A 12,701-nucleotide genomic window follows, 5' to 3' on the forward strand; every position below is an offset into this window, starting at 1 on the left:
AAAGAGAAAGTGAAGATAATCTTCATCTCCCTTTGCCTCTGTGTCATTCCCTTTGTTGATGATCCTTGTTGGTGTTGGTATTATTTTCTATTTTCATCACTCAACATTGTGTGACCTAGATTTAGCCGAGCATAGTCGTCGTCGCCTAGTCCCTGTGGAGAACACGACATCCGTAGCTTTGGGCGTTAAAACCCCACTATACTTTCAATAGATCAGTGATGCCGCGAATCCTGCGGCTAGTGGCGAAGGTGAAGACATTGATGACCCACAAGTATAGGGGATCTATCGTAGTCCTTTCGATAAGTAATAGTGTCGAACCCAATGAGGAGCAGAAGGAAATGATAAGCGGTTTCCAGCAAGGTATTCTCTGCAAGTACTGAAATAAGTGGTAACAGATAGTTTTGTGATAAGATAATTTGTAACGAGCAACAAGTAACAAAAGTAAATAAGGTGCAGCAAGGTGGCCCAATCCTTTTTGTAGAAAAGGACAAGCCTGGACAAACTCTTATATGATGTAAAGCGCTCCCGAGGACACATGGGAATATCGTCAATCTAGTTTTCATCACGTTCATATGATTCGTGTTCGGTACTTTAATAATTTGGTATGTGGGTGGACCGGTGCTTGGGTACTGCCCTTACTTGGACAAGCATCCCACTTATGATTAACCTCTATTGCAAGCATCCGCAACTACAACAAAAGTATTAAGGTAAACCTAACCATAGCATGAAACATATGGATCCAAATCAGCCCCTTACGAAGCAACGCATAAACTAGGGTTTAAGCTTCTGTCACTCTAGCAACCCATCATCTACTTATTACTTCCCAATGCCTTACTATAGGCCCAAATAATGGTGAAGTGTCATGTAGTCGATGTTCACATAACACCACTAGAGGAGAGACAACATACATCTCATCAAAATATCGAACGAATACCAAATTCACATGACTATTAATAGCAAGACTTCTCCCATGTCCTCAGGAACAAAAGTAACTACTCACAAAGCATAAAAATGTTCATAATCAGAGGGGTATTAATATGCATATAGGATCTGAACATATGATCTTCCACCAAATAAACCAACTAGCATCAACTACAAGGAGTAATTAATATTACTAGCAACCTACTAGCACCAATCCCGGACTTGGAGACAAGAATTGGATACAAGAGATGAACTAGGGTTTTGAGATGAGATGGTGCTGATGAAGATGTTGATGGAGATTGCCCTCTCCCGATGAGAGGAGCGTTGGTGATGACGGTGGCGATGATTTCCCCCTCCGAGAGGGAAGTTTCCCCGGCAGAACAGCTCCGCCAGAACCCTAGATTGGTTCCGCCAAGGTTCCGCTTCGTGATGGCGGAGTTTCGTCCGAGAAGATGGCTTATGATTTTTTTCCCATTGAAAGAATCCATATAGCAGATGGTCACCGGAGGGCCACCAGGGGGCCCACGAGGTAGGGGCGCGCCCCCCACCCTCGTGGGCAGGGTGTGGCCCCCCTGGTGAAGTTCTTGCTCTCAGTATTTTTTATATATTTGGAAAACATCTTCCATGAAGTTTCAGGACTTTTGGAGTTGTGCAGAATAGGTCTCTAATATTTGCTCCTTTTCCATCCCAGAATCCCAGCTGTCGGCATTCTCCCTCTTTATGTAAACCTTGTAAAATAAGAGAGAATAGGCATAAGTATTGTGACATAATGTGTAATAACAGCCCATAATGCAGTAAATATCGATATAAAAGCATGATGCAAAATGGATGTATCAACTCCCCCAAGCTTAGACCTTGCTTGTCCTCAAGCGAAAAGCCGAAATTGAAAAATATGTCCACATGTTTAGAGATAGAGGTGTCGATAAAAATAAAATACGGACATGAGGGCATCATGATCATTCTTAGGACAGGAACTTATATAATTCTTGTCATACAATCTCTAATGCTAGAGTAATAAGTCAATCACAATATCAAGTATGAATCGTAAACTTCATTGAAAACTAACAACTACAATCTCAGTCATTGAAGCAATTGCAATTTATCATAACATAGGAAAGAGTCAATGTATAAGAGCTTTTCAGCAAGTCCACATACTCAACTATCATATAATCTTTCACAATTGCTGACACTCACGCAATACTTATGGGTATGGAGTTTTAATCGGACACAGAGAAAGATAGGGGCTTATAGTTTTGCCTCCCAACGTTTTACCTCAAGGGTAATATCAACAGTAATAGTTCATGAAAACTCACATCCAATTAGCCATATATACCAGGATCTTTCCAACATATTGGGCTTGCCAAAGGATAAAACGTAAAAAGGAAGGGTGAAGATAACCATGACTCTTATGCAATGTAGGAGATAAAAGGAAGATCCAAGACAATATAATTTATCTCAGATGTAAGATAACATAACCCATTACGTTGTCTTCCTTGTCCAATGTCAACTCTTTAGCATGTCATATTTTAATGAGTGCTCACAATCATAAAAGATGTCCAAGATAGTATATTTATATGTGTCGGAGTAATGGGCCACGGGTAGGCCAACCCGAGGCCCATAAACTTTCAAGACATCGGGGCAGGCTGCGCCCCTCAAGACCATAGGGCGAAGAGCCGCCTCCTGGGGAGTCTACGGCAAGGCGGCCGACTGCCAGCTCACGGCCGAGTCCCAGGGGCGACTTCCAGAGAAGCCGGCTTTGGGGAGTCGGCCGGTGACTCCAACAAACCGTGACCTCATCGAAGGGGACGGGGCAGGGGCGTGGCTACAATGAAGCCCACTCCCCGCCCCTTACCAAGGGCAGGCATGGCTACAACACGCCGTACTTGGGAAGATCTCCCTGCGGCGTGACACTGTTGCCCGGCCGGCCCTGACATCAGCACCACTGTACCAGGTCCTGCGCCCACGACGGCTGGTCTGTACGGCCTGGAGGCAGCAGAGCCCACCAGTCAGCGAGACCTCGAGAGTCGGCGGGAGAACCGCCAGTCGGACCCGTCGGGAGTCGGCCCGGGGGAGTCGACCGAGCCCTCCCCCGGGGCCCACGCGCCATTAATCAAGAAGAGATGGGGAGTGGCCACAGTGATCACCCGCCAGGCGGCGGGGCTGTTTCCACGACCCCATGACCAAGCTTGCGTCATCAGGAGCACGACTACAGTAATCAGCAGCCGGCAAGACCCGCCCGCGGCGGACGCGGCCTGTCGGCTCCGTACCAGACCAGTCGGCGGGACCCACCAGTCGGCGGGACCCAGCAGTCGGCGGAGAAGTCGGAGGTCGGAGGCACTGATGGCTGGGCCCGTGCCCAGTCAAATTACCATTGTACCCCTGGGGGGTAGGCCTATATAAACCCCCCAGGGCACCCATGCAAAGGGTTGGATCCTAGTAGTTCTAAACCACACCAGATAGAAGGAGAGAGCTGGCCTTGCCCTCTCCTACCACCCGAACAGCTCAAGGAGCAACCTTGTAAACACTTGACCATAGTGATCATGCGGAGACCCCGCAGAGCAGCAGTAGGGGTATTATCTCCCCGGAGAGCCCCGAAGCTGGGTAAGATACGCCGGCGTGCATGTCTTCGCCTCATCTCGTTTCCAGGCACCGGCGACGTTCTACTCGCCCCCACCATGATAAGCCATTCGTTGGCATATGTCGCACCAAACCCCCGACTTTTGGCGCCCACCTTGGGGCATGGTGCACCGCCGTCCGGAGATCTGTTCTGGACGGGAACCCTTTTCCTCCCTGGCGAGCGCAGCCAGCCAGGCACGCCAGACGAAGTTTGCGTCAACACGCTGCGCGGCGTTGAGATCGCCTGCGCAGCCAGCTCCTTGGCCGAACTTATCAGCGAGGTACGCCTCTCCAACGAACCTGCGTCCGACGCAGGCGCAGGCGGCCCCGAAAACCTCCTCGCGGGCCTCCTCGATCAACTCCACATTTCCGGCGAGCCTGCCGTAGACTTGGAGTCTGTAGGCTCCACCAACCCGATGCTGGTCGACTCCGACACCGCGTCGGTCGACGCGTTCCCCACCAACGTGGTGGTCTAGATGAACCTCTCCCCCACGCGAAGAGCGACGGAAGCACCGTCACTGAGGTGCTGGTCATCAGTCATGACGAGTTCCCTGGCGGAGGGGCGCCCAACTCACTCGGCGCGGCGCTGCAAGACCTAGCTGCACCCATTCCGGAAGATGCTGACGCAGAGACGTTAGAAGCGCGCCGCCTTCAGCTTGTTGAAGGCGCGAAGAAGCTGGCTAGCATGAGACGCTTGTCAGAAGCTTATCAGCAGGATATGGATCACGCTGTTGGCGGCTCGCCGGCCCCGGCAGGGCCCAGCCGCCTTGGCGCAGATCAGCAGCGCGGCGTCGCCATTGCCAGCCTATTTGGGGCTAGCCGCCCCGTGTATGCCACGCCAGCAGAGAACATCCGAGCCGCCCAGGCAGCGGCGGATGAGCTGGATAATTTCAAGGGCGAAGAGTGCCGCCTCATGATGGAGCGAGTCCAGCGGGTCCTCGACGCGGCCGCCGCACAGAACGAGGCCGGCTGCCGCACGGAGGCACCGCAGCGGCCAAACGACGACCCACACCGAGATCAAGGCGCGATGTCTCGGACGCCGACTGGCGGTGCCTGAGGAAGAAAGGACAAGGAGCCGGCTGTCAGCCACAGTCGGACTCGGATTACCATAGAGCGCGACCGAGACGGCCGCCCGAGAGCAGTGGAACGACGGGACGACTATCCGCCTCCCCCTCCCCGCAAGGAGAGGCGAGTCTCCCCGCCGCCTGTTGACCATCCGACTCTCGGTGACCGCCTTGGCCGCCGAGAGGGAGTTGGAGAGAATGACGCCCGCCATCGGATCGACCGACTTCACCGGTCCCTGGCGCTGGAAGAAGAAGATGAGCTGGGTCCGCCTTGTTTCGGGCCCCGCATTCGGGACGAGCCCTTTACCAGAGGGTTCACACTCCCAAGAGACACGCCCAAGTATACCGGCTCCGTGAAGCCAGAAGACTGGCTAGTCGACTACTCCACGGCTGTTAGCATAGCAAACGGCAACAAGCGCGTCTCCATAAAGTACGTTCCGCTCATGCTCCAGGGCATAGCCCGGACATGGCTGAACAGCCTAAAGCCCCGCAGCATCAATAGCTGGGTCGACTTCACTGAAGCATTCGTCCGCAACTTCACCAGCACGTACAAGCGTCCTCCCAAGCCTCATCAGCTCTCCTTGTGAGTGCAAGGTCCTGACGAGTTGACTCGCGACTACCTCACGCGTTGGGCTGAGCTCCGGAACTCCTGCGAGGGCATGCACAAGGTGCAGGCCATCGAGTACTTCACAGCCGGGTGCCAAGAAGGCACCCTCCTCAAGAACAAGCTCCTCTACGATGAGCCAAAAACCCTCGACGAGCTGCTGATCATAGCGGACAAGTACGCTACGGCCGACTCCTCCATGAAGACGGAAATTCAAATCAGCACGACTGGCAAAGTAGCTCCTCTGGCTCCAAGAACTCCGGCAGCAGACGCCGGCCGACGACAACAGCAGGGCGACAACAAGCGCAAGGCCCCGCAGCCGGCTTCCAGCAGCCGGCAGGTCGCGACCGTTGAAGCCCAGCAGCCAGAAGAGCAGCCTCCGCCCGAGCAACAGAAAGGCGGCAAGCCGAACTGGTTGCCGGCCTTCTCCTACGCGCAGACCTTGGATGGACCTTGCAAGTTCCACAGCGGCGCGAAGCCGTCGAATCACACCACCCGAAAGTGCCACTAGCTCACCAGGATCGCCAAGGGAGATGGCCTCCTGCCACCCCCGCCTGCTGGGCAGCCGCCTCCGCCTCCGCCCCAGCAGCCGGCAGTCAGGACAGTCGATGAAGTACAAGACGAATACCCTGAAGAGCACGGAGCCTACGTGGTGTTCACCAGTGTGGCTGATGATCGACGCAGCAGGCGGCTGCAGTGACAAGAGGTGAACGCAGTAGCCTCAGAGACGCTAGAGTTCATGCACTGGTCTGAGAGGCCCATCAGCTGGAGCAGGGCTGACCACCCAGAAGTGATGCCGAGTCTGGGCTCCTACGCCTTGGTCCTGGACGCCACCTTTGCCACGGACAAACGGGTCGCGTGTTTTTCGCGAGTTCTAATAGATGGGGGCAGCAGCATCAATATCCTGTACAAGGACACCATGGAGAAGTTAGGAATCAAGTAGAGACAGCTTCAGAACAGCCGGACTGTGTTCCACGGCATTGTTCCTGGGCTTTCCTGCTCACCAATCGGCAAGATCCTGATTGACGTCCTCTTTGGGGATAAAGATCACTTCCGAAGAGAGTCTGTTTGGTTTGAGGTAGTGGACCTTGAGAGCCCATACCATGCGCTACTTGGCCGGCCCGCCTTGGCCAAGTTCATGGCGGTCCCCCACTACGCCTACCTCAAGATGAAGATGCCCAGTTCCAGGGGAATTCTGACTGTGGTCGGCGACTACCGGAAGTCGTCCGCTTGCGCGGCCGAGAGCAGTCGGCTGGCCGAGTCCCTGGTGATTGCAGGCGAGAAGTGACTCCTTGAGCGAGTTGTGGCGATGGCCAGCAAGCAGCCGGAGATATCGCCTGACCCGAAGGAGTCGGAAGCCGAAGGTTCGTTCAAGCCGGCCAAAGAGACAAAGAAGATACCCTTGGATCCGGAGCGCCCAGAGAGGTACGCCGTCGTAGGTGCAAACCTCGACAGCAAATAGGAAGGCGAGCTCGTCAATTTCCTCCGTGAAAATCGGGACATCTTCGCATGGTCTCCCAAGGACATGCCAGGTGTACCGACGGATTTCGCCGAGCACAAGTTACACGTCCGATCTGATGCAAAGCCGGTCAGGCAGCCCCTGCGCCGCTTATCAGAAGAGAAGAGAAGAGTTGTCGTAGAAGAGATAGCCCGACTCCTAGCAGCCGGCTTCATTATGGAAGTTTTCTTCCCAGAGTGGCTGGCAAATCCGGTCCTGGTGCTAAAGAAGAACAAGCAATGGCGAATGTGTATTGACTACACGAGCCTCAACAAGGCCTGCCCCAAGGACCCATTTGCTCTACCAAGAATTGACCAGGTGATAGACTCCACAGCCGGATGCGAGTTGTTGAGCTTCTTGGATGCATACTCAGGATATCACCAGATCAAGCTGAATCTGGCTGATAGATTGAAGACCGCCTTCATCATGCCGTTTGGAGCATTCTGCTACCTCACCATGACGTTCGGCTTAAGGAATGCCGGCGCCACCTTTCAGCGTTGCATGCAGAAATGCCTCCTCAAGCAGCTCGGCAGGAACGCCCACGTTTACGTGGATGACGTGGTGGTGAAGACGGAAAAGCGAGGAACACTGCTGGAAGATCTCAAGGAGACCTTTGAGAACCTGCGCCAGTTCTAGATCAAGCTCAACCCCGAAAAGTGTGTCTTCGGAGTACCAGCCGGCCAGCTGCTAGGTTTCCTGGTCTCTGAATGCAGCATAGAATGCAACCCAGTAAAAATCAAGGCCATCGAGAGAATGGAGGTACCCAGCCAACTGTTGGATGTGCAGAAGTTCACAGGCTGCTTGGCGTCCATCAGTCGATTCATCAGTCGGCTGGGCGAGAAAGCTCTCCCCTTATACCAACTCATGAAGAAGACCACTTTTTCGAGTGGAACCATAAGGCGGACGAAGCTTTTCATCAGTTGAAGAAGATGTTGACTACTCCACCCGTCCTGGCAGCTCCGACTCCCAAGGAACCTATGCTCCTGTACATCGCCGCCACCAGCCGAGTAGTCAGCACAGTCATTGTAGTAGAGCGCAAGGAGGAAGGCAAGGCGCTACCTGTCCAGAGACCAGTATATTACCTGAGCGAGGTACTGTCGACCTCCAAGCAGAACTACCCCCACTACCAGAAGATGTGCTATGGCGTGCACTTTGCTGCCAAGAAATTGAAGCCTTACTTTCAAGAGCATCCAATCACAGTGGTCTGCACGGCTCCACTTGCCGAGATCTTCGGTAGCAGAGATGCCTCTGGTCGAGTGGCCAAGTGGGCCATAGAGCTGGCTCCTTACACCATCTACTACCAGCCCTGCACCACTATCAAATCACAAGCACTGACCGACTTCCTCATCGACTGGGCCGAGACCCAGTACCTGCCTCCAGCGCCTGACTCCACCCATTGGAGGATGCACTTCGACGGCTCCAAGATGCGCACCGGCTTGGGAGCCGGCATCATCCTCACCTCTCCCAAAGGCGACAAGCTCAAATATACACTGCAAATCCATTTTGCCGCCTCCAATAACGTGGCCGAATACGAGGTGCTCATTCACGGGCTCCGGCTTGCCAAAGAGCTTGGCATCCGCCGGATCTTGTGTTATGGGGACTCGGACTTAGTGGTCCAGCAGTCATCTGGCGACTGGGATGCGAAAGACGCAAACATGGCGAGCTACCATTTCCTCGTGCAGCAACTCAGCGGGTATTTCGAAGGGTGCGAGTTCCTCCATGTGCCAAGAAACGACAATGACCAAGCAGACGTCTTGGCACGAATCGGCTCTACCCGCCAAGCAATACCATCTGGCTTCGCCCTTCAACGCCTCCTCAAGCCGTCTGTAAAGCCTTCACCAGAATCAGACTCCATTTTTGTGCCAGCTCCTCCCGAAGACGTCGGATCCGACTCCAGAGCTCCGGCAGTCGGAACGAGGACTTTGGTGGGCGACTCCAAAGCTGCCACAGTCGAGCACGGCCCGAGGAATGCGGTGACGGACTCGAAGATTCCAGAACTCAGCCCAAGGACCGCGCCAGTTGGCCTGGGGACTTCATCAGCCCAGCAAGCGGTTGTTGACTCTAGCCCGCCACCTCCTAGCCCAACCGCCCTCGTCCAAGTCGCAATTCTGATAGTCGAAGAAATAGCAGCACCCTCATGGGCCCAGCCCATCCTCAAATTCCTGGTGAACAAAGAGCTACTAACTGATGAGACCTCAGCTCGGCGAGTACAACACCGGGCGGCAGCCTATACCATTATCAAGAGAGAGCTGGTCAGGCGCAGCGTCACTGGTGTCTACCAGCGCTGCGTAGAGCCAGAGCAAGGCCAGGCGATCCTCAAAGACATCCATCAAGGCAAATGCGGCGACCATGCGGCTTCAAGAGCACTCGTCGCCAAAGCTTTTCGGCACGGTTTCTTTTGGCCGACTGCCTTGGAAGAGGCCAAGGAGTTGGTCCAAAAATGCAAAGGGTACCAGAAGTTCAGCTCCAAGCCGCACCAGTCGGCTTCCGCGCTCAAGACCATCCCCATTGCTTGGCCTTTCACAGTTTGTGGTCTAGAGATGGTGGGACCATTCAAGACAGCACGAGGTGGTCTAACTCACCTACTTGTCGCAGTGGAAAAGTTCACCAAGTGGGTAGAAGTGAAGCCAATTAAGAAACTAAATGGTCCAACTATCGTGACCTTCATCACCGATATCACAATTCGGTACGGCATACCACACAGCATCATCACCGACAATGGCACAAATTTTGCCAAAGGCGCCTTTGCCCGTTTCTGCGCAACACAGGGCATCCGACTAGGACCTAGCGTCCGTCGCCCACCCACAGTCAAACGGCCAAGTGGAGTGAGCAAACGGCCTCATCCTGTCCGGCATCAAGCCTCGGTTGATCGAGCCTCTAGAGCGCTTGGCTGGCTGCTGGCTCGACGAGCTGCCAGCCGTCCTCTGGAGTCTGCGCACGACTCCAAACAAGTCAACCGGCTTCACGCCCTTCTTCCTCGTCTACGGTGCCGAAGCCGTCATCCCAACGGACATAGAGTTCGACTCCCCACGAGTCACCATGTACACCGAGGAGGAAGCAGAAGAAGCACGACAAGATGACGTCGATTTGCTGGAAGAGGGCCGACTGTTGGCACTCAGCCGGTCCAGCATCTACCAGCAGAGCCTGCGACAATACCACAACAGGAAGGTCGGGCCAAGATCTTTCCAAGAAGGCGACCTTGTGCTCCGGCTGATCCAGCGAACAGCCGGCCAGCACAAGCTATCGCCGCCTTGGGAAGGCCCTTTCATCATCAGCAAAGTACTAGGCAACGATTCCTACTACCTGACCGACGCTCAGAAGCCCCGAGCACGCAAGAGGGACGACTCCCGCAAGGAGACAGAGCAGCCATGGAATGCAAATCTTCTCCGAAGATTTTACAGTTGATGCAGTATGTACCACGCTACCTTTTGTATTAAAGTACCAAGACTTCGGGCCCCCCGAGACGAGCTCGGGGACTGCCCTCTTTTGTCTGTATGATAAAAATTATGCCTGCAAGTATGTTACTCTTTGTCATGCCGCTTGGCACCGGGCTTGACAAGTCGGCCCGGGGACTTGCCGCCTTGCACTATGAAATGCTTCCTACAGCCGGACAAGTAGTGTGTAACACCTAAGCCGTCTTCTGTCAGAAGTCGCAGCTCGCAGAGCGACTGTACGGTGGGCAGAGGTAAGGTAGAATGGGTGCTCGCACGAAAAATGGCTAAGGACTCAAAGCGTAAGACATAGCTCAAGATGGCTTCCAGCCTTTCTCGCAAACCGACTCTCGGACAGTCGGATTGTCGTTTTCTATCCAACTTGCTCAAACAATCTTGAAATCGGCTAAGTACTTGCTTTCCCAAAGTAGCCTAGAACTTGATCCAGCAACAGTCCGCAGAGCGGCTGTCCGATTGGCAAGACAGGCAACTAAGAGAAAGCGGCAAAGGAAAACAGCCAAAAGAACAATGAGCAAGAAAAGATATATATATATATATATATATATATATATATATATAACATAGGCCCTTGGCCGAATTGTCGAGTAGAGATTCAAAATACACCCCGTGGGTGGAATTGTGCGAATTAACAAGTTCTTCAAAAGACTACTGAAGTAGATAAAACAAAAGACACAGCGGCAGCTTAGGAGGCGGCAGACGGATTCGGGGGGTCGGAGGAGGCGCCAGCGTCAGGCGTCGGGGTGGTCGGCCGGCTAGTCTCGGCTTGATCGCCTCCGGCAGTAGTCGGGTCGGTCGCACGTGGCTCGTTGCTGGAGGCGCGGTCGGGATGAGGCTGGCCGTATGCTCCGTCTTCTGGTGCCTCCGCCTCGCCCTCATCCTCCGCCTCGTTCTCCTCCTCGACGCTGGAGCCAATCACCTCCGCCGAGTCTTCGCCGTAGTCTGGGTTCATCCCAAACCACTTTGGCGGTACCTCCTCGCCGTCTTCAGACCGCTCAGGGACGAAGATGCTCGTGTCGGTGTACTCGGTGATCGCCGCAACACGCTTGACGAGGGCATCTTCCGCAGCCGCCAGCTCCGGCTGGGCCTCCGACCGACGCGTGGCCAACCGGTCTAGATCCAGCCCCGGGTACCACGCCTTGACGAACTCCAAGGTCCGGCGCGCTCCAGCCTGGGCCAAAGAGCCCTTCCAGGCCTCGAGGCGACCAGCCGCGACCTCCAACCAGTTGGCTGTCAGGCTGGGGGTGCGCGGAGCCTGCATATCCGGCCAAAGGGCGGAAATCGCCTGGGCACCAACGCGCTGAAGCCGGCGCAGCATCCGGTGAGCCGGCCGAAGGCGAGCCTCGATGCTCAAGATGTGCTCATCAAGAGTTCGGGGGGCATCGGCGACGATCTCCGTGCCCTCCGCCCTCCGACTTTCGCGATCGGCCTCGATGGCTTGGATAGCGGCCTACGACTGCCCAGGGAAGAAGTCTGTAAAAGACACGAAGAAGCAAGTCAAAAACTAGGAGTCGGCACGATCTAAGCCGGCAGCTCGAAGAAAGAAAATAAAGAGACTCACCATCAACGATGTCTTCAATCTCATGGAAGCCGGAGGACAGCAGCGCCTCCTTGTCAGACCAGGAGGAGCGCTCGCTCGCGAACTCGGCCAAGAGGGCGGTTTCTGTCTCCTCCGCCTCCCTCTGCGACTTCGCAAGTAGCTCCTTCTGCTCTGCCAACTGAGTGGCCAGCATATCGCGCTCTGTGGCGAGCCTTCTGCACTCGTCCCCTTTGGCGAGCAGGGAGGAGTTGGCTTCGCTCAGCTGGTGTTGAAGAGCAGCGTTGGCTCCTGAAGGAAAGGAAGAAAGACAACAGTCGTCAATAAAGTAGGTCGCCGGGAAGATCCGGCCCGACTGCTCAGCAGTCGGCCCGAATCTCGAGGACTACAGCCCGCGGGTGCGCTAGCGCGCCCCCGCAGAGAAGAAAAAAGAGGGAAGGATTTACACCGGCTCTCTGCCAAGTCGACGGTTGAAGGCAGTGACGCGGAGGTTGTGGTAATCCTGCAACAAGCATTTCAGACAAAGTTAGTACCTAGAAGTTCATCAATTAGAGTTCCTGGCCGCCTGCTCAGCAGCTGGCCCGAAACTCGGGGACTACACCCAGTGGGTGCGCTGGCGCGCCCCCACTGAGAGGAACAAGAAAAACAAGGCTCAAAGAAAAACATACCCGGACGGCTGCCCGCGACGCTAGGAACGCCTTGGTGCAACTCTAGAGGGCGTCGCCCTCAGCGCGGAGCTTCGCCTAGACGTCCAGGAGCGCTCGGTTCAGCGGCCCTGTGCTCCCTCCTCGCACCCACCCAACAGGTGCGGCGCTCCTCGCTTCGTCGTCTGGAGCCGCCGAGCTGGCGGTGCCGGCTTCCAGGGGCGGGGCGTCGAAGTCGCCTTCTCCAAATGACGGCGCGCTGGCGAGCCGACCTGGAGGAGTAGCCTCGCCACGGCCTTGTCTTCGGCCGGCGGCACCGGAGGGTCCGCTGGCTGCTCGCCTTGCATGCCTTCAGACGGCAGCGGAGG

The sequence above is a fragment of the Triticum dicoccoides genome, chromosome 4A, assembly GCF_002162155.2.
Source record: "Triticum dicoccoides isolate Atlit2015 ecotype Zavitan chromosome 4A, WEW_v2.0, whole genome shotgun sequence".
Taxonomy (NCBI): domain Eukaryota; kingdom Viridiplantae; phylum Streptophyta; class Magnoliopsida; order Poales; family Poaceae; genus Triticum; species Triticum dicoccoides.